Here is a 26,598-nt window from a genome sequence, read left to right as displayed (position 1 = left end):
GATACATGCCTCCAAATCTTGCCATTTGTCGTTCGAACAGGCATGTTTGGTCATTTTTAGAAAAATAAATAAAATTTAAATAAATATTATTACTTCATATTACAAGTAAGCTGTAGCCATAGTTTTTTTTTAAAAAAAGGTATTAGAATATTTCTAACATTATTCTTTTAGTTATGCACTTTCAAACGTGCCCCCTCCATCAGTGCGCGTTAATGCAACTGTCCACCTCTTCATGCCTTACGATTTTTCCTGTCTCCAAACTTTTTTCTTGTCAAAACTGAGTGTGGATTCGTTTATACCAGACACTAGACAATGGCATATAAAAACATCAGTTGATTTAAAAATGTCGACCAGCCACCCTTTGGTCGGTCTTATCCGAAATCACCCTTATATACATTTGTGTTCACGTACACACCGATATCCGGCGGCTTCCAGGAGAACGCCTCTCCGCTCGACTGGATCGCCTCCGGAACCTTCGAGTTACGTTACTTGGCTCAGGCGCAGCATCGTCGGCAGACCTTGCCGCACGCTTACACGGCTCCGCGCAATATCCATTGCATAACGTTGGATAATATCCTATAGTCGGTTACAAGTCAAGAAGGTAGGAGAAGCTCCTCCCACAAGCGTGATGCGCCCGCTTCAAATCCCTCCGCGGTCGAAAGAAGAGTTCACTGGAAACGCTCCTTGTTCCGCTTCAATGAATTCCAACTTGTCTCCGATCCCACTTCTTAGGAAAGCGACCTTTGTATTCATTGGAGGGGGAACCGAGCCCCTGAAATCAGCCCTTGTATGGATCGGAGGGGGAAGCTAATCCCCGAAAGTCGTATTTCTTTCCATCGGAGGGGGAAAACTGTAATCTCCCACTCGTGGCTTACACAATGCTAAGTCAAAGTCGAAAGATAAAGCCAATATGTACAGAAAGGCAAGACCCTCCTCGCGCGTTGGCCGCGACGTCACGGAAACGATGGGACGCTATGAGATGAAGAGGTGGCGGAGGGATATATGATTCCCTTTAAGGGGCATTTGGCCCGCTACCTTCTTAACCTGTAACCGACTATAGCAATCTCACCATCCACAGCAAACACTACTCTCTCGGCCGGCTGCGGTGTTGCCTCTCGGTAGTACCACTTCACGCCACCGCGAGGTAGCCCTCGCTGCAAGGGTACAAAAGAATGCGGCGCAGGACGACACAGGAAGCCGAGTCGGAGACGAGATAACTTGGGACCAGCGGCCTGGATATACGCCGACATCGCCTCTTCATCATTATTCTTAATTTGGGCATATCTTAAGTTAATAAAACGTTAGTGTTCTTACCAACCGTTCCAGACAAGTTTAACGTCCGAGTCGAGTCTGGAACAAACCGAGACTGCCACTACACAATCATAACATAGCTCGAAGCTAAGAAACTGAGCTAGTTCCAAATTCACTAATGTTTAAAACGTAGGAAATCAGGGTGTCAGGCGCAAAAAACAACGGAAAAAAGGGAGAACCTTACACCATGATTTTCAACAATCACCAACTAGCCTAAATACAAGTTCTTCTTTGTTAAAACGCAACATTCAATCCGCAAAAACCGTAAAAATAAAATGTGTTTAAAAATATGAATTACCCTACGATCATCATGCTCGCGACAGCTCCATAAAAAGGCCTACTGTAACCGATCATTCAATTAAGAAATAAGTGAACAGCGTGCGAAATAACGAACCAATCGAACGTTTAGTTATTCAGTTTCGCAGCCCTATTATAATTTCCTCCGTCAAGAAGTTAATTTTTCGATTTCCCCTGCGTTATGTGTATGCCCCACCTGGAAGCTGGAACGTGTAAACCTATTTTATACAATTAAATTTCAAGGTGGAAAAGCGACAGCGACAATTGGATGAGCCAGCACAATTTTCTGCCGCTCTTCCTGCATGCTTGAAATTTTATGCTATTCTGCTCAATTTGACTACCTCAACATTTTCTTTAGTCACTGGACCGTACGGGGCTCTTACCGGGCACAACCTTGCCGCCTAAAATGCGACCACCTTGGGCAGAGTTACCCCGGTTCGATGACCCGGTGCACCAAATCTTGACCAGTCCACGAGCCACATTTCGGCAGTGGAAGCGGGTCAATCACTACAAATACCGCAATGGCCGACTAAAGACCTCAGTGACAAGGTTACATGGAAGAAACAGTGCGTGAATCTCCCCCCGGAACAAATAAACGAGGAGAAAACATCCAACTATAAGTTTCCATGACGGCACCCCTGCAGATAAAAGAGACCACTGAAGTCACAGAGCGGAAACTTCGCCCCGCCGGAATCCCACTGATCATATCAAACCAAAAAAATAGAAAACCTCTTTATTTTTTTTGTTTTGTCTAGAAATCAATTCTAACAGAAGAGGGAAAGAAATTGCGACAGTATCACAAGAAAATTTACTAGCACCCCACATAAGAAAAGATGGTACAATCATGGTCAACACGGCGACGCTGAACTGAACGAACGGACTCTTTATGATGAAGTCTCATGTCGGAATCGACGTGACAGTGACCGTGTCCGAGTCATACACACGTAATGTTGGCAAGGTCAGCAACATTCCCGTCCAGTACTAGAACTACGAACTGCTAGACTACCTGAAGAACGCCATCGAAGTCCAGCGACAAGTTGCATATTCAAACGAAGAAGACGGCAGCATGGGGCTACAACTAACAGAATGTGTCCGGCTTCACTTTCCACAAAATCACCCAATGACTGCACGGGTCCTCTTGGGCTTCACCAGTCATTATGTGATAAAGTACTTTGGGACCCCGGTACAGTGCTTTGAATGCAAACAACATGAGCACCTCGCAAGACACTATCGCGGCCAAAAGAGATGCAAGGTGTGCGCTGGAGCACATAGCTATAAGGACTGCATGGAAAAGACTAATCCAAAGTGTAAACTGTCGAGCCAATCACTGCGCTTCGTTTTCAGGCTGTCCTAACAAAAATTCAGCAGCTGCAGCCAAAAATTATGAAATCCTATATGGACCAATTTAGAACATTGGTTATCCTTTCCTGAATCGGGAGGTAACCCGCCACTGCCCGCTGCCACCTCTACCACCTTCTCGTCCCTCGACATCAACAAAGCAGGCACAAGCGTCTCAACAACCTCACCGGTCGCAGAATTCCGACGTGGTAAAACGCCAACTAAACGCCCAGATCAAATTTAAGACTCCATCGCACCTAAACTCGATGGTTCCTGGTCGAGCACCTCCAGGCGACCGAACATCAGACCTCTGTCCTATAGACCATTTTGTCGTGGGTAGCGCCATTTTTAATACTGTAGCGCCAGCTAGAGAGAGTCAGGTTCCGTGGCCATGCTGAGTGGTCACTAACCACTCAGCATGACCCCGTAACATGCATGACACTCGCTCGATGGCGCTACAGTTGTTCAGACGTTGGTGAAAGTGCTCATCGGGGCGTCCTTCCTGTGTTGGATCTTCTGATTAGGTGCTCTAAAGTGCTGGGCATCCCACTTAGGACTCGTTGTGTCCTGTGGGCAGCGGATGATGTTTTTCAACTCATTGGGGAAGTTGCTCGCCACGCATTATGGCAACCGCCAGTGCGGCGTTGCCAAGAAGAGCGGCACTGAAGGCGCCGCCGATAGGAATCGGGGGTGAGTACTCAAAATATCGTTTACGTCTACAGCGATTGAATTTCTCTTCAGGTCCTTTGTCGCTTTAGATGCAGTACACCGATAATAGTTTTGCCGTTCCGTGTTTTCCCCAACAGTGAAATATGATCTAAACAAGGACGCGCGTGATGAGATCATTGCAGGAGCGATCGAAGGCATCTGCCTTCCGGCTAGCAGATGGTCATTAAAGTTTTAATTGAGGGTCCCGTACTGACAAGTGTGTCCCTTGCATAGAACTGAAAACAGCGAAGTCGAGGTTGGCCCATTGCCGGAGCGAGTCGATCAATGATTCAAAGTTTCGAAATCAATGCATAAGCAGGTTTCAGCGATATAAATTGAAGTTTTATTTCCATCTACGTTATGCACGAATTTGCAAAATAGGAACCCAGTCGCGTTGTGATGGTCAAAATACGTTCACGGATCTCTGACATCGCGCAGGAGATGTCGATGCAGGAAAATCGATAGAACTAACTTTTCGACAATTTCCAACTACACCCGGCGGCGGAAATGAGCCTTGAACTAAGCGTTGTAGTTGATAAAATCGAGCCAATGTCACGACCGCAAGCTATCAGAATTAAGACAAATTAAGTTACGCAAAGTTTCAAGCTAAAACAGCGATTATCCCGAGAAAACTTGCACCCGCCTTGCGAGTGTAGCTCATTCATGTTCATCGACGTACCAGCGGTAAATTCGGTGCGCGCTCAATTTACGAAACTTTCCGAGCACACTCGATAGGATGCCGTCGGGGAAATGTATTTTCGATTTACGGACCCACCCCACTGCCGCCGGAGGTTTTGGTGATTTGGAAGGCGATGGAGTTTGACGACATTGCAGCCGCAGTTGCCTTGTCGGATCTCGCGCGCGATACATATTTTCTTCGATAATATTCTGCGCTTTTGGTTATTAATTCTGAAGCCTAAAACCGAACAATTATGTCCCGATGATCAGGGAATTGTGTCATTCATTCCGCTAGTATAATTACATCTGAAAGTAAAATAACATAGAGGAAACTAGGAAGAAAACAACCGAACTTGGAAAAACACACGCGTCCAAAGCGCTCATCCGGGTCTTTCGCTCGTTCCTAGCCACTCAGTGTAAGGAGGAAAGTGCCGGTAGCCCTTTGCCCTTTTCTCTCTTGCCATATTTTAGTAAAGCAGCCTATACGAGTACCCCGAACACAGAAGAGTAATATGTGCCAACGCGATCATCATGAGGATCAGTTTGAGACACTGCAATCGATCGACGTCACACGTTCACTGGTACCGATGTTTTTTACAGCTTTAAGCGTCATACTCAGCGCCGTGCTCGCAGCCAACAACCTTCCACAGGTAAGAGCCATAATCACCATGGAAATATTACTTAAGGCCTCTCGAAGATTCATGAATGAAGAGTATTTCACTGCCTTATTTGAGCAGCCATATAGAAATATTTCAGTGCAATGCGAACAGATTACGCCAAAAGTCTGGTGATATTTGTCGATTTCTTGAACAGAATACTACACCTATCACAATAATAATATTCAGAGAACGATTATCGTCCTTCTTGTCCAGCTCGCTTGCACCTCTGCAATAATTGCATTATCGCTATACCAATTATAGGAATAACCGATGCACGCGTGGACGATGACTTTCGCCTTTCAAACTACGTGCAGTACAAATCATCTCGACAGAAAAGTAAAAATCGAGCGATGCTAACTGTACGGAAGAATCTGATTTCGAAACACCTAATCTCTTCGACAAACGAGATGCCAGAATTAGTCGCCTGTTGGATACAGTGTGGTAAGCCTTCACTCACTTTTGTAGGTGTGTACATCGACCTCAAACTCCAATAAATTAATTTGGGTTCGCTGAAATATTTCGCCACGTAGCTGCTCCTTTTATTATATGTAGAGACTTCAATGGACACCACACATTCTGGAAGAGTGACCATTGCGATCGACGTGTAGATGTCAATGCCGAGTACATGGACAATTACAACATACGCGTCCTCAACGTCGGAGCACCAACCTTTGTCTCTGGCCCTGCCTACTGCAGCTGTTTCGACCTGACTCGATGTTCTTCAGACACTCCACCTCAAGTGACGTTGATCCCAGAAAAAGAAACACGAGTTAGAGCCCATTTTCCCATTTTCGAACAACAAACTCTTCTTAACATTCCCCGACAAGATGTACATGGACGTATCCTTCGCTGGATACAAGTGTTCTTTTTCGATAGAGAAACATCGTAGTGTGTACAAATGGTAGAGACCCCATGCATCATGAACTGCATCATGGGGTGCCCCAAGGTAGCGCGTTGAACCTTACTCTTCTCAATGTCATAATGGCGCAGTTAGTGCAGGAACTCTAGCCACCTTTACGAATGTCCGATATTTGCGTCTAAATCTCAATGTTGTCCCTAAATATTTGAAATAATCAGTTATAGATAGCCTTAGACACGACAAAGAACTCCTTAAGAGAACGCGTAATGTAGCCATCTGTTACGAAATCGGCATTAATGCCATTTATCAGCAAAAACGCTTCCTCGTTTTGAACTTAATTTAAATGGTGACTCTATTCAACCATTTGAATCGTATAAGTTTTTTGGTGTTTTACTGGATCAATCTCTGACTTGGTCTAAATATATACACAAGCGGGAGGGTCGAATTAATTCTGTAATTAATGTTTTTCTCTGCATTGCGGGTGCAAAAATGGGGAACCTCTGTACTGGGTGACCCAAGGGGCGGCCAGACTCTTTAAATCGACTGCAAAATTCTGTTTCTTAAACTATCGCGCTACGATTTTGTGCAGCGATGCCCACAGATGGTGCATTTCTTTTTGTAAAATTTACAAAAAGCAAACTTACCTGAGGAAAGAGTAAAGAAAGAAAAAAAGGTTAGCTCCTACGGAAACGCAGCGAAGCCACCGGTCTTCAAACAATACGGCGCCGCTTCGTACGGGAGAGAAGAGATGGCGCAAGCGGTAGCGATGCCAACTGCCCCCAACGAACGAGCATACGGCGCCGAGAGCCAGCGTCTTAAGCAGACGATCGTTTCGACTCAAAAGCGGCGCGAGCTTTTCTGATATCAGTTGCCAATGCATTATTTTATCGCTCTTACTAATAAAACATATTGAATGGACAGATAATCGATTAAAAAACGGTTTGTTGGGATATTTTGAATGTTTTTTTCGGGGTACTGATGTCGTCTGCTTTGCAGTTCCTTCTTGTTACCGCGCCTGTTTTTGTTTCTGTGACTGTCACCGCCTGCGGAACGTGCGCCATTTTTGAGTCGAAACGATCGTCTGCTAAAGACGCCGGCTCTCGGCAGCTTATGCTCGTTCGTTGGCGGCAGTTCACATCGCGACCGCTTGTGCCATCTCTTGTCTCTCGTGCGAAGCGGCGCCGTATAGTTTGAAAACCGGTGGCTTCGCTGCGTTTCCATAGGAGCTAAGCATTTATCTTTCTTTACTTTTTCCTTAAATAAGTTTGCTCTTTGCGAATTTTACAAACAAAGTTCACCATCTGTGGGCAAGGCACAATATCGTAGCGCGATAGGTTAAGAAACCGAATTTTGCGGTCGATTTAAACAGCCTGGCCGCTCCTTGGGTCACCCAGTAGTTTAAATGCTTTCAGTCTTCACGGCGCTAGTGCGACAATCGATCGCCTATTTTATGCCTGTGCTACAGGGGATCTCCAACTCATCAGAAGCTCGTCTTACTTATGTACTTGCAAGAAGTCTAATACCCAATTCACACAGGAGCGTAAAGGTAGCTTTAGCTTAGGTCCCTTAGCTGAAGGTACCTGTAGTAAACGGCGTTCTTGATCACACGATAGATAAACAGGGTTGATGTCGATTGCATCCCTGCTAAACCGCGAGAGGAGCAACCGTGATAAACAATTATTCCTCGAAATTAGTTTGACGCGCAGTTTTTGATTATTGTGTGTGAAATATCACATTTAAAACCTAAATATTACTTGTGTTTGCTTTTGAGGTACTTTCCTTCTATAAGTCCAAGGGCGCACCTAAATGAGTCTTGCTTTAAAGCGTCCGACCCGTCTGGCCACGCTTGCCCATAATCATCTGCGTTTACGAGTTTCCATTACCAGGTGGGCGACCTTTTTCTGGTTTTCATTTTTCCGCAAAGGTCTTACTGAAGTAGCTAAATATTGCCCGGCAGAAACGAACCACGTCGGTGTCTCATGGTTCCGCTAGTCACGCCATCGAAAGGAATGGACGACGGCGAGGATAAAAGGTCCTGGGCGGTTAGAGTCGGACGACTCGTCTACAACCTTGAAAAAGGGCTTGCAGTGGTCCATTGCGTTCGGGTTTGTAGCAGACATTGTTTTCCACGTGTCGCTGCTGCTACCTGCTAGCTGGAGTAGGCGTTCCTCGATTAGGTATTACTTCATCACATTTGTGTTCACAATCATTTCATAATTTGCTACTTATATATATTCAATTTGGTATAATGCATTAAACAATATATATTTATATATCTGTGAATATATTTTGAGTTCGTGGGTCCGAGGCTACTCCCTGTAGCTTTAAAGGGAGCTTGGCGAGCTTCGTTTAGCACAGGACCTCCCTTAGCGAAAGGAACTTTTATGCGCCGTGTGATCACGAACTCCAGCTCCCTTTACTGCAGGTACCTGTGCCAGAGGTACCTTTACGCTGCCGTGTGAATTGGGTATTAGAGTATGGTTAATTCTTCAGCGAGCAACATCTAGTGCGCTTTTACTCGCTATAGCCAAAGAACCGACTGTAGCTATCCTTAGAATCCAGGAAGTGTGTCGCAATTGTTTTATACTTCTAGCACAGTGCTTTTAATTGCAATTCTTTCTCGCAAAAAGACAAGCTTTCCTCAAACATTAAATTCCGTGCCCAGAAAACACACTGTGCCAAGGACATTCGTAAGCCACCCTGGACGCTACCATTACTAAAAATCCCCATGAACATTCCAGGCATGGGATCAAGAGCGTTGGTCAGTACACTCGTTACAAGGACATTGACTTTCACATCTACAGCAAAAATAGGACGAACACATTCACGTGTATAACGACGGATCAACCAAAAATGAAGGACCTACATCGGCATTTGTGGTACCCCGTTTCAACCATTGGTCGTCATTTCAGTTGTCACGTCATACCTCTTCAACTACCGCAGAATTACATGTTTTACTCGCGGCTGGAATGTATACATCAAAAACAGCTCGACAGCGAATTTCTGGGTAATAAGTACCGACTCAAAGACAGCACTACAATCAATTAAGACCCTAAACACTCGCAACGAAAATATGTCTCTTGTGAACCAAACTGGTGAAAACTTGGCGAACCAAGAGAATTTAGAAACACGGTGCACCTTCAATGGATTCATGGACACAGCGGTGTTTTAGTAAACACCCAAGCTGACAATTGGCGACGGACGTGCATAAAAGTAACAACGTCCACCTGGTACCTTTTACAAAAAGCGATGCCAAGTGATACATTCATTGTCCGCGAAACAGAAGGTCCCACGACACGTCGCTCAAGAGCATCTCAGAGGACAGCCTACGTCCTTCTAATTGATCCAGACCTTTGATGTCCAGTCCATACTTACTTCGGTAGGCCTATTTAGACATGAAAGGGATGCTGAATCGAAATTTGGAGCTCACAAAACAAGGCTGGAGCGATAGACGGGACGCTGCAGAATTCCAAAACATCACTCATACTGTGATATCTCTAACGAATGGCCGTATTTTTGGTAAAGAAGTGCTCGATTGATCATGGCCGACGAGACATGTGACGTCGCGATTCTCATTCTCTTTCTTCCTCACTTCGACCCCTCCAGCAGGTGAACCGAAGCGAGGAGAGAACCAAGGTCGCTTCCCCTCATTCTCAACTGTTCCAGAATCGTGACGTCACATTCGTCGCAAAATCACGCCCTTCTTTGCCAAAAATACGGCCATCCGTTTGAGATATCGATGTATAAATAATGTCTTGAAGTTCGTAGCGCCCCGTTAAAGGCTTTTGCGGCCTTATTGTGGGAAAATCTAAATTTCGGTTCAGCACCCTTTTAAGTCATCGCCTACGACTAGAGGCCGGGTACACCCGCAGCTTTCTTTGACGAATTAAACAGGTGGAAACACCGAGCTGCACGTGTGGGCATCCCGTGGAAGACGCTGAGCACATGATAACGGATCGCCTAAGATACGATCAGTGGCAAACTCGATTACGAGTGGGACTAAGCATACTCGACAATCGCTCTTTTTCTTTGGCCAAAGTTTAATGTCCTTAGCCGGACTTAAAAAGCCAGAAGAAAAAGAAGAGGTTTATTTAGAAAGACAGAGAGGTCGCTCCATGCAGTTTGCATTAACCAGTTTCTCTGTGCTGGGGAGGGGGAATAGGGGATGCCAAAGAAGGGCAAGAAGAGGAAATTAATAAAAACACATCAAAATAACGTGGAGCTCCATATCTGCTCCTTAAAGACGGCGAAAAAGTCGGGTATCACGTGAGAAACGTAGTAGGTATTTGGTCGCATCAGCCAGCTTTTCTGGGCTCTCCCAAGCTCCATGATCTTCTGGAGAGAGAACGGCCGGGAGCCAGAAGGAGCCAGAAGAGGGCATCAAAAGTATTGAGTGATTTTCTGACTGACGCAAAGATAGTCGCCGGATATTAGGTGTTATTTGAAGGCCTAAATACGCACCACTCACTCTTTTAGAGATAATTGCGTATTTACAATTCTTAATTTCTTATGTTTTCAGTAATCTTTTGTACATATGTACATATGTATTTATTGCGTAATCGCTTCACTCGCCGTGTGAAAGTTTTCTTTTTATATGTATGCTAACTGAGAGTATTCTTCATTGTGTACTGATTTTATAGTTGGAAATTATATATCATTCAAACTGCGCATTACTTGATTTGAAGTAGCCTGTCCCAGGATACGGGACCAAACTCTTCAACTCATCAAATAAATACTGAATTGAAATGAATTAGAAGGTGCGATAAGGTACGAACTTTCGCGGGAGCTCCTCTCGTGGTCTCATTAAAAATAAGCGAAGCGAAACAGATTTAATGCTAAACATTGAATGTTCAGAGAGCGAGAGAGATCGGTATCCCTTTGAGGCGTACGGCGACCTTTCTTCACAAGAGCTTCGTTCGATTTACCTGCATCCGCCTGTTTCCCATGCAGAGAAGTGTAGGGCGGTGCACTTCCTGTCGTATCTCCATGCATATACCGAAAGTAGACTGCCCTACACTTTTCTGCACCGGTGCAGGAGGTGCAGGTAGATCATATTCAGTAGATGAGATATTCACCCAGGGCAGAAAGTGACTTTCAAAACCAAAGTTTTTGTAACGAGAACCAGACGATGTTGATTACAGGACTGCGCGCAGGTATACAACTTGGATACATACCAAAAAGGAGAAGGGCGGGGATTCGACCTCTGGATAAAATAACGTCTGGGATCCGCAGGACAATTCTTTTTTTTTTTTTGCTTCCCGCACAACCGGCTGAGGTGCCGGTGCGTACCCTACCGCAGCCGACGCCACGGCCCGGTGGAGCAAATCAAGCATTGCCAAAAGTACATTGTCACGTCACTCGATGTCTTGGTGCGTTTTTTTACCGGCTAGGCCAATCACGCACAGTGAATGCGGAGTGATCATCTGATTTTTTTTTCTGCGTGTGATTGATTGAGCCTGCGACGGCAAACGAACAGAAACAACAGGCGGCTTCCACGACGCACATAAAAAAAAAGGCTGGTTGTAAATTATCTTTAAAGCCGGGGTCATACCGCTTGTACTATCTTAATCACAGTAAGCGGGAACACGGGATGGCGTGTGGCATCGGGTACTATAAGAGCACTCTAACCGCCAGGCGCTCCACTGCAGCGCCTATGCCGTTGCACTTGCGTACGTGGCCGTTAGAGTGCTCCTATAGTACACTACGCCACGCGCTCCTGTGTTCCCGCTAACCGTGATTAAGGTAGTGAAGCATACAAAAGACAGTCTGCATACAGATTCGAACACGTGTCACCTCGAGATCCATACTTCGAATGCAGATCGGCAATGGGTTCAAGGAGAAACTTAGAAAGCGGCATTTGAACCACGGATATTGCGGTGACTCGTCTTCGCAGACCGTCCTTTGTACGATGTATATGAGCAGTGTGAGCCCGGCTTTAGGGGTTTTTCGGCTTGTCCATACTTTGCACCCTAAAAATTATTTTAAACCCCCCTCTAAATGTTTTTTTTTTTTCGTGAAAGCTTGTAGCGTCAGCTGCGGCTATTCGTAATGAGAAGCGGATTATAAGTCGCGGCAGTTCGTATCTCTCACTCGCAGTTGACGTCTCCCTACAGGGTGACCCAAAGGGATCGATGGCTGTTTACAGAGACCAGATAAATTGGTTCGTGAACGTATTGAGCAACAATTACTTTAGGAGTGGCCGAAGAGCGTGCATTAAAGTTACAAAGGTTTCACGGAACAAACTTACTTGAGTAACAATGTAAAAATCAGAAACGTGGAATCCCTGCCTACGGCGGCTGTCTACTTGATGGTGCAACAGCCGACAGATGGCGCTTGATTGGCGCAACAGCAGACATAGTGCGGCACGTAAGATCGCAGGCGGTATGCTTGAGCCGAGTCGCAATTGCAGACAATAATACGCCACATCGGCGCCCGGAGGGGGCCACGGCTCAAGCAAACCACCTGCGACCTTATGTGCTACCATCTGTCGGCTGTTGCGCCAATCAAACGCATCCCTTTAGCAGACAGCCGCCGTAGGTAGGGATTTTACAATTTTCGTTTCTGAATTTTTACTCAGGTAAGTTTGTTTCGTGAAACTCTTATACCCTTATTACAACGGTTAAACCAGCTGAACTACGAAATTAGGGAGAAAGGAGTAAAGACAGGTGATCGCTGGACTACCAACTATTTAATAAAGATTCTTCGTTTTCCTCTCATTGTCTACTGGCGTTGTGGCTACCTTCTCTTCTTCCTACTTGATTTTTCTGTTCCATCTCGGATACTGGTTTTCCGGAGGAATCTTTTTTCGCTTTCCTGTAGCGCAATAGATGGTGTACTTACGCAATTTTCTTCTTTATCTTCTATGGCCAAGGCCTCAAGTATTTCACGGGCGAGCTGGTCTTTGTGGTGAGCTAATATGGTACCCAGGTCGAGCTTGGCCTCGCACGTGCATGCTCGACAATGAGCGGCTAAATGCCCCGGCCCTGTTAGGGCTCTTATGTTTGCTGCATGCTCACGTGCTCGATCGTTCACGCACCTTCCCGTTTGTCCAATATACACACGCCCACATGACAGTGGTATGTTATACACTACTCCCTTTTCGCATTGGACGTACTTATTCTTATGTTTGGTGTTGCAAGTGCCGGTGTTGTTGGCCTCCCCTAGATTGACCTTCCGGCACATGGCATATCCCTTGTTTGGTGCCGAGCACACTACTTTGACGCCCTGCCTTGTGGCGATCTTTTTCAATCTATGTGTTACTCCATGAATATACGGAACCACCGCGAAAGGTGATCTAGGAACCTTTTTCCGTGTGTTAGAGTCATTCTTTTGGCTGGATCTCTTGATGTTTTGACAAAGTTTTTCACATATGGAGGCTAAGAAGGGTCTCGGATACCCGGCCTCATGGAGTCTGGAGATTTGGGTCTTGAAGCTTCGTCCCATCTGATGTGAACATGTTTTTCTGAGGCTAGCTGTGAGAGCTGTGGTGGAGACCCCTAGCTTCACATTTTTCGAATGTTCTGAGTCAAAGGGAAGGAACCCTTTCCCCGATCGCGTTTCGTACCTCCAACAAACGTGTTCCTTTTGGAAGTCTAAGGCCAAATCCAGAAACCTGATAGACTTATCAGCGGGAAGCTCGTATGTAAAGGTGAGGCCCATGCAATTTGTATGAAAATCCCTAAGAGTGGTGTTAAGGCATCCGTCTGATGTTTCATCAACTGGGGTGGTACATAAAATAAGAAAGTCATCAACATACCGAAAAATAGCTGCAACTCGTGGGTCTTTCAAACCTTGTTGTATAGCAACCCCACAGGCGCCTAAAAAGACGTCGCACAAATATGGTGCCACTTTTGTCCCGATGCACACTCCACTCTTCTGGACAAAGTGCTGATCTTGGTAAGTCACTACCGTTGCGGAGAGGTAAACCCTTAAAATCTCCAAGAAGGTGTCAACGCTAACACCTGCTCCATTTTGGAATTTCGCAAGGCCTTCATTTTCAATGGTATTTCTGAGGACGTGCAACAGCCTTGCTTGAGGGATGGAGTAGTACGTGTCCTGTACATCCAAGGAAAACCCCGAGACTATACTATTTCCTTTTTCTTCAAGATAAGATATTACTTGCTCTGAGTTGGGGTTCCGGAATGGATCTTCTATGTGTATTTTTGAGAGATGTTGTGCCAAAAACCTTGAAACGCATGCTTGCCACGTTGTCCTTTCGGAGACTATGGCCCGAAAAGGAATGCCTTCTTTGTGAGTTTTGGCGGAGAAAAACACCGAAAGCTAGTCATTTGCCGCTCCTTTGATCTTGGTGCAAAGGCTGGCTTGATTTTGGTCGAACAGGTCAATGATGGTTCTTTTTGCTGCTTTTGCCCTTTTACTTTCTACTTTTATGAAATTCTTATTGATCGCTTGTTGGGCCTTTTCTTCATAGATGTTTGAATCCAGAACCACAAAACCTCCTTCTTTATCCGAGACGCACAGTTTCAGGTCTTTGCTTCGTAACTCTTGAATGGTAGATCTGAAGCTCACCTTTGCCTTGCCCTGGTGTTTTAGGTTTTCAAAGGCTTGGATGCCCTCATCTATGATTTGAGGGCCTTTCTCTTGGGGGGCCTTGGCGGCTATCTTCCTTACGAGAGCAACGTTGTCCACCCTCTCGAGCTTGGGAGCGATGGCGAACTTAGGCCCTTTTTCCAGCACCTGTCTTGCTGTTGTGGAAATCTCTACATTGCCGATCACCTGGATCGGATGCTTCCTCTCAGGTTCCTTGGCTAGTCGATGTGCTGCTAAGAGGTGACGCCAAATCGGGAGGAAACTTTGAATCCATAGGTTCTCCGTCGTGTACCTGGTCATTGCGATGTGGTTGGAAAACCAGTTGTAGGTAGGACACCTGGCTCGCAGAACATCGGTGAGGAGGCGGACTTGCCGCCATTTTTCGAATCTGAGGATCTTGGACACTCTTTGAGCGTGCCCCTGGGATGGTTTTACCCCTCCAAAAAAGGATTGGACTTCAACCAGGAGGATCTTCTTTTGTATGCTCCGAGAGATCAGTCTTGCTTGGCAGATGGAAGTTGCAATACAAAGGCATAAGGCCTCCGGTTTCAGAAGGTTGAGATTAAGAATAGGCGTGCTCAGATAACTAGAAAGATAACTAACAGGGGGTAGAAGCTGACCTTTGTAATATGTACCACCAACTAGCTCAGCTTCTACCCCCTCTTATACCCTTAATGCACGTTCTTCCCCACCTCTATAAAATTATTTAGTTCACTACGTTCTGAAACCGATTTATGTGGTTTTCTCAAGCAGTCATCAATCCCTTCAACTCACCCAGTAGTAGGTCACCGCGCCATGCCTACAACCTCTCTCCTCACCCTTCCTTCCCGCTGTCCCCATTTTTGGAGGGCACAGTCCCGCACGACCAACACTATCAGTAATAACTATATCTTTGCGCGCATTTCGTCTCTTTAGTTTTTATTCCTCTGGAGCACCGGTGTATGAAGCATATAAAAAGCAATGAAAACAGATACAACAGCACGATGTCAATCTGTTCTGACAGGGGGGTGAACGATGGGCCATCCTTAATTTGTAGTTCGCGGACAACCCCCCCAGATGGCGCTCATCGGAAGACTTTGAGCAAGTTTTGCCCATTACCCATTCACCGCGGAGCCAACAATGCAAAAATTTTGGCGTGAAAATCGCGACGTGAAGATACCAGACTCCGCGCCTTCCGAGATGTAGACGTGACATCGACTATGCTAGCTGCCTGCCTATACATGCATTTAACACTTTTTGGGAGGACGGTGTTGCAGGGATGACTGAGATGGGTAACCACCGTAGTGTTAATGATAGGAGTACATTAAAATTAAGGAGCTTGAGGAGAAATGAAAAAAAAGTCAACGAAAGGGCGCCTCCTATTAACAGAAAGGGTTTCGGAGGCGTTGTGTGTTGTCGCTTCGTTTTATATGTCTTTCTTTTCCTTCCCTGTCACAGGTTGTTATGTAAACGAAATGCTAAAAGAAATGCTTAACGAACGCGTTGGTAACGGCAGCAATAACAAGAAAAAAACAAACAAAAAAACACAAAGGACGAGAAACGCAGACATTCAGATCTTCGAATGGTGAGTGCCGTGTTTTACTTGTCATAATAAAGTTTTGTTTGTTTTAGCTTCCCGAAATAGCTATCTTGTGAACATTTCGCATAAACAGGAGTATGACACTTTAAAAATGAAAATAAGTAAAGTTGTATATTTCACATACTGCATGCCCTACGAAGGAAAGGCGGTGCTGCTTTTGAGGTAACATGCAAATGACGACGTGTCTTCGCGAATGTTCTATGCACATATTTTTTGTTATGTGTGTATAGTCCCAACACAACTATTTTGGCACAAATCACTCATCCGAGAAGGATAATTGAACAACCGGTGTTTGATTTTTTTTTGATTGAAAGGGATTTGACGATAGATGCTAGTGTTCCGCATCTGTGCGCACATCTTTTACATTTCATCATAGCTTGTTGTTCGCGCCACTTACGCAAATAAATTTCAAAGCATATAAAGCTGAAGATTCGCTGAGGTCATTTAGAAATATACAGGTTTCGTGCGTTTTTAATTCTTTGAAAATGCGCATTAGAACACTTATTAAGTGATTGCTTGCTTTTCCTTAATAGTGTTTCTGGTGATATGGTCCTAGGCCGCGCATACAGTTATAAAGACGTTATTAATTAAAAAAATGAAAGCCGTTTACAATTCCCTGTAACGCCGGTTAGAGCGCAGCTCTTGAGGAGGAAGATGGAAGCGTACTGAGGGATAGGTGACTCCTTGAGGTCACGTGACCTCAAGGGGGTCGCGTGACTTCAGGGGGTCATGTGACTTCAGGGGGTCATGTGACTTCAGGGGGTCACGTGACCTCAGGGTGTCACGTGACCTCAGGGTGTCACGTGACCTCGGGGTGTCACGCGACCTGGGTGGGTCACGTGACCCTCTTAAGTCACGTGACCTCCTGAGGTCACGTGACCCCCAGAAGACGTGACTTCAGGGGATCACGTGACCTTAGGGGGTCACGTGACTTCTGGGGGTCACGTGACCTCAGGGGGTCACGTGATCTAAGGGGGCCATGTGACCTAGGGGTGTCACGTGACCTGGGTGGGTCACGTGACCTCGGGGGGGTCAGGTGACCTCGCGGTTACGCCGACGGCGACGCCGACGCCGCTCAAGCCGGAAACGGGCCCCTAAGAGCTGCGCTCTAAAAAGAAGAAAACCCGAAAAACCAACTGTTTAGTTACAGGAGTCCATTCTTGTGAACAAAGAATATTTTACATTTCTAAATAGACAGTCGATGTGTTGGGAAAACGCTGAGTACTGTCATAGCCTCCCCTATACTCACAAAGCCTGGCAGTTCGATGACGTAGCCATAGAGCGCCCGGTCTCAGATTCAGAGCCCGAGGATCTGGTAGCACAGATCATTTCTCGGGGAGTGCGGTAGTCAGCGCACAGCTTTTGAGAGGCGAGGACCCGAAACACACTGTTCGCTATGGCTCAGGAGAAACCGATGCGACTGGCTGCTGATGCCGAGGTTACGGCGATTGCGGCCGCCGAGGACTGTGGCGGAGGCTACGCCAAAGTGCTCGGCACTCACTACCGCACTCCCACAGCCACAGACCACCTGAAGACGTCCTCAGGACCATCTGCGTTGTCTGGGCAGTTGTTAGCCCTATCGCGCATGAACCGGCGAAAACTCCAAGCAGGGGTACTGACCTTTCGACGCTGTTCCCGTGTAACAATTTCTGTAATCTGTAATTAGTCAACCTGTGATGTCTAGCGCGGCGCCACTGGCGCATGAACAGAAGAAGATCGTTTTGTCTGCGAGGGTCGCGTGATCTTTGAGCACGCGAACTCATGGACTGCGAGCGACTGATGGCGCAAGCCAGACTCTGATGTCCTGGAAAATATACCATCGAGTATTCGGGCTGTAGTGTCTCCTTACTACGCGGATACGACAATGTAATGACTGACGCCGACTCACAGTAAATTAGTTATATTTACACTCGCACGACAGATGACCCCCAGCGTCATACACTGGCTCCGTTCTCAACCAGGCTTCTTCTTCATCGTCCTTGCGGCTTGACACCAGCATGGTGCAAGACGGATTGATGATCATCACATCTCTTCGCCCCTAGTCGCTGTAGACGCCGTATCGACACACAGGTCGTCGTTCTCGGAAAGAGCGACGCGGCTGTGACGAACCTGGCTGTTCCGACGATGTTGCAACCGGCGGTGGCTGCATTGGTCGGTGCGGCGGTGTTGAATGCTGCTCACTATGACTTGGCTGAGTTTTAGACGGTAGCTTGAAGGACTCGTTTATTCCAGGCCTTGTGGACGGAGGTGTACTCGCCCACGCCTTCCTTACGTGATCTGCATGACGCCGATGTGTCACGCCATCAGATGTCTGCACCTTGTACATCACATGTCCCAGACGTTGCAGGACTCGGGCTCCTAACCACTTAGCACCCACCCCGAAGTTCCGCACATACACAAAATCCCCACGGCTAAACACTCTCTTTGGTTCACTGAACGCGCAGTAGCCATCCGCGTGGCTGTCTGGGTGAAGCTTGTCCAGTGGAGACTGTAATTTCCGTCCTAACATTAGCTCCGCCGGAGTCTTTCCGGTACCAGCGTGAGGAGTTGAATGTTGTTTAAACAAAAATCTTGACACCTTGCATGCCACTGTTCCTTCCTCTTGCTTCTTGAGGGCCATTTTTAGTTCCTGAACCATTCGCTCAGCCTTACCATTGCTAGCCGGATGATAAGGAGCAGTCTGCATACTTTTGATACCATTGATCTTCAAAAATTCTTGCATTTCTTGACTCACAAAGGCTGTTCCATTATCCGACACGACTAGGTCAGGTGGTCCATATGACGCGAATAATTTGCGCAGCTTTTCGATAGCCATCGACGAGCTTAGTGACGGTACAATTTCCACTTCTGCCTAGTTGGAATATGCGTCCACGACCACAAGAAAGCACACTCCGTTTACTGGCCCAGCGAAGTCGATATGGATTCTGCTCCACGGCCTATCAGGCTTGATCCAGAAATGAGTGGGCACCTGCGGCTCACTCTGTCGGTTATGTTGACATTTTCTGCAGTGTTTCACAAAGCAAGCGATGTACTCATCGATTTTTGGCCACCAAACGTAGGATCGAGGAATTGCCTTCATGGCCGTTATTCCAGGATGGTTCCCATGCAGCAGCTGCAACACCTCCATTCTCAACGACTTGGGCAGAATCACTCTGTTCCCCCCTATTATGCAATCTTGCTGTATCCAAAGTTCCTGGCTCCTCACCTTGTACACGTGGTACTCCTCAGATAGGTATTCTTGCGGCCAGCCATGGCGAATCCACTGCATGACCGTGGACAGGTGAGGGTCTTTACTAGTCTCTCTGGCCACGCCCACTGCATTGACCGGCGGGAACTGGACAGCTTCGAGCAGTAGAACATCTCCTGGAACTTCTGCTTCTTTCCGGGTGACCGGCATCGGCAGCCTGCTGAGGCCGTCTGCATTTCCATGGTCCTGGGTTCGTCGGTATTCCAGAGTGTACGTGTAAAAAAATAAAAAATAAAAAAATAAAAACTGATGGCACAAGCCAGACTCTGATGTCCTGGAAAATATACCATCGAGTATTCGGGCTGTAGTGTCTCCTTACTACGCGGATACGACACTGGCGACGAGAATTCAAGAGCCTACGACGCCTGGAACCTCCGACCACGAGCCATGTCTACTCAAGGCAAAATGGAAGCCTTTTCAGGCAAGTCAAGGGCCTCGTGGATTGAACGTCTTGGTTTCTACTTCGTTGCGAATGGCATCAGCGTCATGGACAAGAAGCGAGCACTCCTACTCACGCTCTGCGGTCCCGAAACTTACGAGATCGTACGAGCGTTGGTGGCACCCAGAGGACCCGGGGACGTTGAGTTTGACGAACTCGTGACAATCCTCGGCGCTCACTTTGACCCTCGACCGTCAGAGCTCTACAGCCGCTACAAGTTTCAGCGGCGAGACCAACTACCGGACGAGTCGACCAACAGCTACGTTGCGGCGCTCAAACATCTGGCGGGTGACTGTAATTTCGGCGTCCTGGCTTCCGCAACTACGCGTGTTACATCGACGACGGCGCCACAGTCGGCATCGCAGCAACTAACGTCGCAACAGGCATCCGATGCAGCGGCTACGGCTGGACAACCAGCAACGCCACAACGGGACACCAGACTGCCGTCGGACGTGATGTTGCGTGACAGGTTTGTCTGCGGCATCCGCGACGAGCTTCTGCAGCAGCGCCTATTCGCAGAAAAAGATTTATCGTTCTCGAGCGCCTTTGATATCGCCATCCGAGCAGAGAGTGCCTCGAAACAACAACAAAGCATCAAGAAAAAAGAAGACCTCCAGATCAACAAGACAGGGGCAGCAAATAAAGACGCTGCTTCACGCAGAAATCGACAGTGCTAACTATGCACAGGTCAGCATGACCCAGAGGGATGCCGATTCAAAAATACAGAGTGTCGCTACTGCAAAAAGCTTGGGCACATCGAAAAAGCATGCATTGCGAAGAAAAAGCAGCAAGGCAAACCAGCTGACAAGGAAACTAACCACAATGTTGCAGCGGCTGAAGTGGTGAGCCAGCCAATGTGCTCATCTAGAAGTTCCTGTTACGAATTAAACAAGTTACACACGCCAGAGGGCGTTCCGAAGTTCCATGTTTCCCTTAAGTTTCAGGGTAAGCCACCGCAGTTCGAGGTCGACTCTGGCGCTGCATGTTCGTTGATCAGCGAAGAAACATTTCACTCAACTTGGCCCAAAAATCCACCCAAGCTCACGAAAGACGACTTGGAACTCTACACTTGGAGCGGTGAAGGCCTAAAACTTCTTGGCTCACTTCAAGCAAGGGTACGCTTCAAGTCAAAAGATTATCTCCTGCCACTTTTGGTGATGAAAGGATCTGGCTGCAGCCTTTTGGGAAGGGATTGGTTCGACGCGCTTCACATCCGAGTGAAAGGAATCAACCAGGTGCAGCATCAGACCGCACCGCCAGAGGTGGAGGTAGTCCTTCGGCGACATCCTAATGTGTTCAAGGACGACATCTCTGGATACACGGGACCTCCAGTACAATTGGAGCTAGAGGAAGGAGCTTCACCGAAATTTTGCAAAGCTCGGCCGGTTCCTTTTGCGCTCCGGTCAGCGGTAGCAGATGAGCTCCAACAGTTGCAGAGTCAGGGAATCATTGAGCCAGTTCAACACTCTGCATGGGCTACGCCGCTGGTACTCGTCCAAAAGAAGAGCGGAGCGATCCGACTTTGTGGCGACTACCGGAGCACGGTAAACGCCGCATAAAAAAAAACCAGCTATCCGCTACCCACAACAGGAGAAGTGCTGTCGAACCTCAGAGGAGGAACTGTTTTCTCAACGCTGGACTTGTGACAAGCATACCAGCAGCTAAAGGTAACGGACGAGACGGCAGCAGTGCTGACAATCAACACGATGAAAGTACTGTACAGGGTGACGCGACTTCCGTTCGGGATCTCAGAAGCACCCGCTATTTTTCAGCGGATGATGGAAACGACCCTCACTGGCACTGACGGAATAAGCGTATACCTTGATGATTTTCTCATCAGTGGAGCGACCAAGGAGCAACACGCTGAACACCTGGAACAAGTGCTATCCAAGCTAGACAGCACCGGTCTGAAGTTAAAAAAAGAGAAATGCAAGTTCGCAGTCACCGAAGCTACATTCCCAGGACACAGGATTGACGCTTCAGGGGTACACACGACTGCGGACAAGGTGCAAGCAATTATGAATGCTCCAGTGCCAACAGGAAAAACCGAGCTGCAAGCATTTCTTGGGTTGCTCGCATTTTATGACCGCTTCCTCGAGAACAGAGCCGCAGTCGCATCAGTCCTGTACAAGCTCCTTGAGAAGAATGTTCCTTGGTTGTGGAAAGACATTCACCGGGAAGCATTCCAAAAACTTAAAGAACTAGTAAAAAAATGCACGGTCCTTGCGCACTATGATGAAAACAAACCCCTGCTCCTTTCCTGCGACGCGTCTCCTTACGGCGTGGGAGCAGTACTTGCGCAGAAAGACGCTCTGGGACGTGAGGCTCCAGTGGCTTTTGCGTCACGAACACTAGGGGCTGCGGAGAAAAACTATTCTCAGCTTGATAAGGAAGGGTTAGCCATCGTCTATGCAGTATGTCACTTCCACGAATACATCGCTGGACGACAAGTAACCATCTACACGGACCACCAACCCCTTTTGGGAATACTTGGAGGCACAAAACCGATACCACAAGTCTTATCCCCGCGCATGACACGATGGTGCATCAAGCTAAGTACGTATGACTACGTGTTGAGATACCGACGGGGACGGGCACACCAAAACGCAGACGCTCTGAGCAGGCTGCCTCTACCTGCTCGTGTCGACGAGCCTTGCCCACCTGGCGATGTGCTAATGTTAGCCTGCTCGCCAATTCCACAACTCTGTCCAGAACGCATTGCAGCGCTCACCGAACAAGACAAAGTTCTAACACTCGTCTACCAGGCCATACAGCACGGCAGACTAGGAGAGTTAAACAAGGAGGAGTGCAGGGTCTACAAAAGTATCGCCAACGAACTTTCGATGCTCAACGGTGGCTTGACCCGAGGCATAAGAGTGGTGATCCCTAGTACAGCGAGAGCTCAAGTACTCGACTTGCTTCACGCTGGACACCGAGGCATAGTGACAATGAAGGCAGCTGTGGATAAAGACATCGAAGCCAAGGCAAGGGCGTGCAGCATTTGCCAAGAGCACCAAAGGGCACCACCTAAGGCACAATCCCCGGAATGGCAACGACCATCGAGACCATGGGATACACTGCACATCGACTTCGCTGGTCCCATTGAAGGTAAAATGTTGCTGATAGCAGTTGACGGCTTCAGTAAATGGCTGGAAGTTCGTCAAATGAAAAGTATCAACTCCGGCTCACTCATTCAGGAACTTCGTAACTTGTTCGGAACGTTCGGCGTACCACGCAAGGTTGTTAGCAATAATGGTACGTCATTAGTGTCAGACGAGACCGAACAGTTCTTTAAAAATAACGGAATTCGTCATGTCACAAGTGCTCCGTATCATCCGGCGACCAATGGTCAAGCAGAAAGGATGGTGTATGAAACCAAACAGGCGTTGTCTAAGGACAAGACAGGAAGTTTATCGTGCCGACTTTCCCGATTTCTACTGAAACACCACACAACGATTAGTCTCACGACAGGAAAGACTCCGGCTATGCTAATGTTTGGTCGTGAGTTGTCAACCGCAATCACTCTACTACATCCGCAAGCCAGAGGGAGGGATGAGGAGACGTTGGAGTCAACTACGTCCCCAAGAAATATTTCGGCTAACCGAGAAGTGTATATGAAAAACTTTGCTGGAAAGCCATCGTGGATCCGAGGAACCGTATTAAAAAGACTGGGATCTCGTTCTTGGATCATCAAAACAGAACAAGTAACGGTACGGCGACATGAATACCACATAAGGAACACTATAACAGACTCTTCGGAAAAATTGGTCACGGGATCCTCTGCAACACGAAATATTAATAATGGCCTACAAGCTGTGTCAGCACAGTGGACCATTCCGACCATTGAGGGACCTGCACCAACCGAGGAGCAAGATGCCCCAGACGCTCAATCGGACATCCTTCCTGTTCCAGACGCGGTTATAACAACGGGTTTGTCTAGGCCTCAACGTCAAAGGCGGCCTCCTCAAAGATACGGCGACGGCATCTGAAGGGGAGGGAGCGTGATGTCTAGCGCGGCGCCACTGGCGCATGAACAGAAGAAGATCGTTTTGTCTGCGAGGGTCGCGTGATCTTTGAGCACGCGAACTCATAGAACTGCGAGCGACTGATGGCGCAAGCCAGACTCTGATGTCCTGGAAAATATACCATCGAGTATTCGGGCTGTAGTGTCTCCTTACTACGCGGATATAACACAACCCGCCAGTTTGCCTCACAATTTTGAGCGTTACGGGTGGAACCAGCTGAACAATGAGAAAAACAGAAACAGGAAAAGCAATTAGACATGAGGAAGATACATAGAAAGGGGGGACGGACAACGAAGACTTCCAACTAGCAACAACATTTATTGACCCGAAGTTTGCATATATAGGTGAAGGAGGGGAGGGTGAAAGACGCTACACTGGAAAGTGGGAAAGCGATGGGAGAGAGTGTAGAGCCAGGAAAATGAGGGACGATCCCGTGGGGTAGACATCTAATCGCTCGGAGCCGCTGAAACGAGGGACGTCAGCTCTGGCCCCTCGTTTCAGCGGCTCCGAGCGGTTAGATGTCTACCCCACGGGATCGTCCCTCATTTCCCTGGCTCTACACTCTCTCCCATCGCTTTCCCACTTTCCAGTGTAGCGTCTTTCACCCTCCCCTCCTTCACCTATATATGCAAACTTCGGGTCAATAAATGTTGTTGCTAGTTGGAAGTCTTCGTTGTCCGTCCCCCCTTTCTATGTATCTTCCTCATGTCTAATTACCGTTACCAACACGCTCGTTTTTTAAAAGGAAAAGCAACCTAGCGCTGGACTACCAACTATTTAAATAAATCGTCCTCCTCTTGGGTGTCCAATTTGTTTATTCCTTAATCGTGTTGCCCCCTTCCTTCTATTTATGCTGAGCCGCGAGAGCGCCCTGCAGAAAGAGCTTTTCTTGAGGTTGCAGGCTCATTGAGGTTCATTGTTTAGCTGGTTCCACCCGTGATGTACAATAACCAACTAGCTCAACTCATCCCTGCAGTAATGTTGAGCGCAAACGAAACAGACGAAACCGAAACGAAGGAACGGGGAGGAAGTGGCGTTCAATTTACCCTCTACTACAGGAGAAAAAAAGTAGAGGGTGCTTCGGCGTCTCGCCGCAGCGGGGCACCCGTTGCATGACTGTCCCTGGACTGTCCTAGACTCTCCTCTTATCTGTTGATGGCCGCTCTACCTTTTCACTTCTGGCGACCACGTCACGTGACTTGCTGCCAGGCTTTGTCAGTATAGAGAAGGCTATGGTACTGTTCATTCTTATAGTGGATTATTGTGCAGTTACATCAATTATTTTATCGAGTATCACATACACATGCGCTCCAAATTTTAGGCAGGTAAAAAGAGATATTAGTGTAGTGGTAGCAATGTGTTCCACTAAAATATCTACTTTATTTAACTGATCGTTGCATGGCCAAATTTAGAATAACGACGAAGACGCGGTGTTGGCGTCTGTTCCGGCTGTTGGTCCCAGGGGCCCTATGTTGCGCTTTTTGGACTCCCACGGCGACGAGGGAGAAGGAAGTGACGTCAACAACGCAGCAAACGCAGATTGGACGTTGATTGGTGAGAGTCGCTGACGACGAATTTCGGCAGAAGAAAACAAAACAAATGTGAGCTTTGTTTTTTTCTGCGGAAATTCATCAGTCAACATCCAATCTGCGTTTTCTGTGTTGTCGACGTCACTTCCTTTCCCCTAGTCGTCGTGGGAGTCCAAAAAGCGCAACATAGGGCCCCAGGTCGTCTCCGTGCAGTCTCCCCGTGCAGTCTCTCCGTGCCGTCTCTTTAATACCCTCGTGCGTAGGGTTACCTCTCGGTGGCGTGAAGTGGTGAAATCGCGAGGCGATACGGAAACCAGAAGAGAGAGCAGTATCCGCGGCGCTATGGTGAGTTGAGTCATGTCATGCAATCTGGACTTTGCGCGGTAGTGATGCAAGCGTGCGGCAAGTTCCGCCGACGACGCGGTACCTGAGTCGTGTACCGTAATCCGAAACTCGCAGGAACCGTTCGCGTCGAGCGGAGAAATTTTTCTCGGGAGCCGCTGCTCCTTGGTGCGTGCGTGATTACATTAAAAAGCCCTTATTGTGTCCAGTTCTAAAGTATTTTACTTCGTGTTGATGGGAAAAAAGTAAAAATAAAATTCCCGAAAGTATAGTTTTACTTTTGTGCCCCACGGATTGAAAAAGGAGAAACGTATTTCCCAAATACATCGAGCATTTTTGGGAAGCGATTGGTTATACGTATCTCTTATTCGAGAGTATTCATATTTTGGATCAAATATTAAAATGAGCCGCAATGTCAAAGCAACTTGTGCGAGCGCACGCAAATGACGCTCTAGACGAAGCCGCGTATTCGCACACCGGCGCGGGGCTACAACACCGAGGAAACTAAATAACTGTGACTAACAACTTTACAAAGAACAAAGCAAATAGCATGATACCACGATTCTCGGGATTCGTCACGTTCTGTGTATCTTAAGCAGATATTGACTGCAGCTGTTGAGAAGATAGAACAAACAAATGTTGGGTCGTACTACTTTCCAGAAATGTGAATATTACGCGAGCTGAAAACCGTAGTGAGTTTCTAGCCTTCAATTACCTCTGTACAGCTAATGCGACAACAGCATTAGCCACTAAAATCGGCGAAGAACCAATCACGAGGCTAGATGCCCAAAACATAAAAAAAAAAAACGCGCCCCGCGTTTCTTAAGGTCAAAATTTTAAAAAGAAACACTTTTTTTTTTTTAGACTGCCAACAGAAGGTGCCGCCTATCAACGATTAGGCGCATCACCGCTTTGAAACAAACCTTTAAAACGAAACTTTTTTTTTTTTTTTTAACAGGAACCGAACTCGTCGACGTTGTCGAATTCGCCCAACTCGTAGCCCTTCGATTTCGTCCCGTGACCCAGTGCTGGCGAAA

This window comes from Ixodes scapularis, unplaced genomic scaffold (assembly GCF_016920785.2).
Source record: "Ixodes scapularis isolate PalLabHiFi unplaced genomic scaffold, ASM1692078v2 PGA_scaffold1__304_contigs__length_218370807, whole genome shotgun sequence".
Classification (NCBI taxonomy): domain Eukaryota; kingdom Metazoa; phylum Arthropoda; class Arachnida; order Ixodida; family Ixodidae; genus Ixodes; species Ixodes scapularis.
This window is presented reverse-complemented; position numbering follows the sequence as displayed.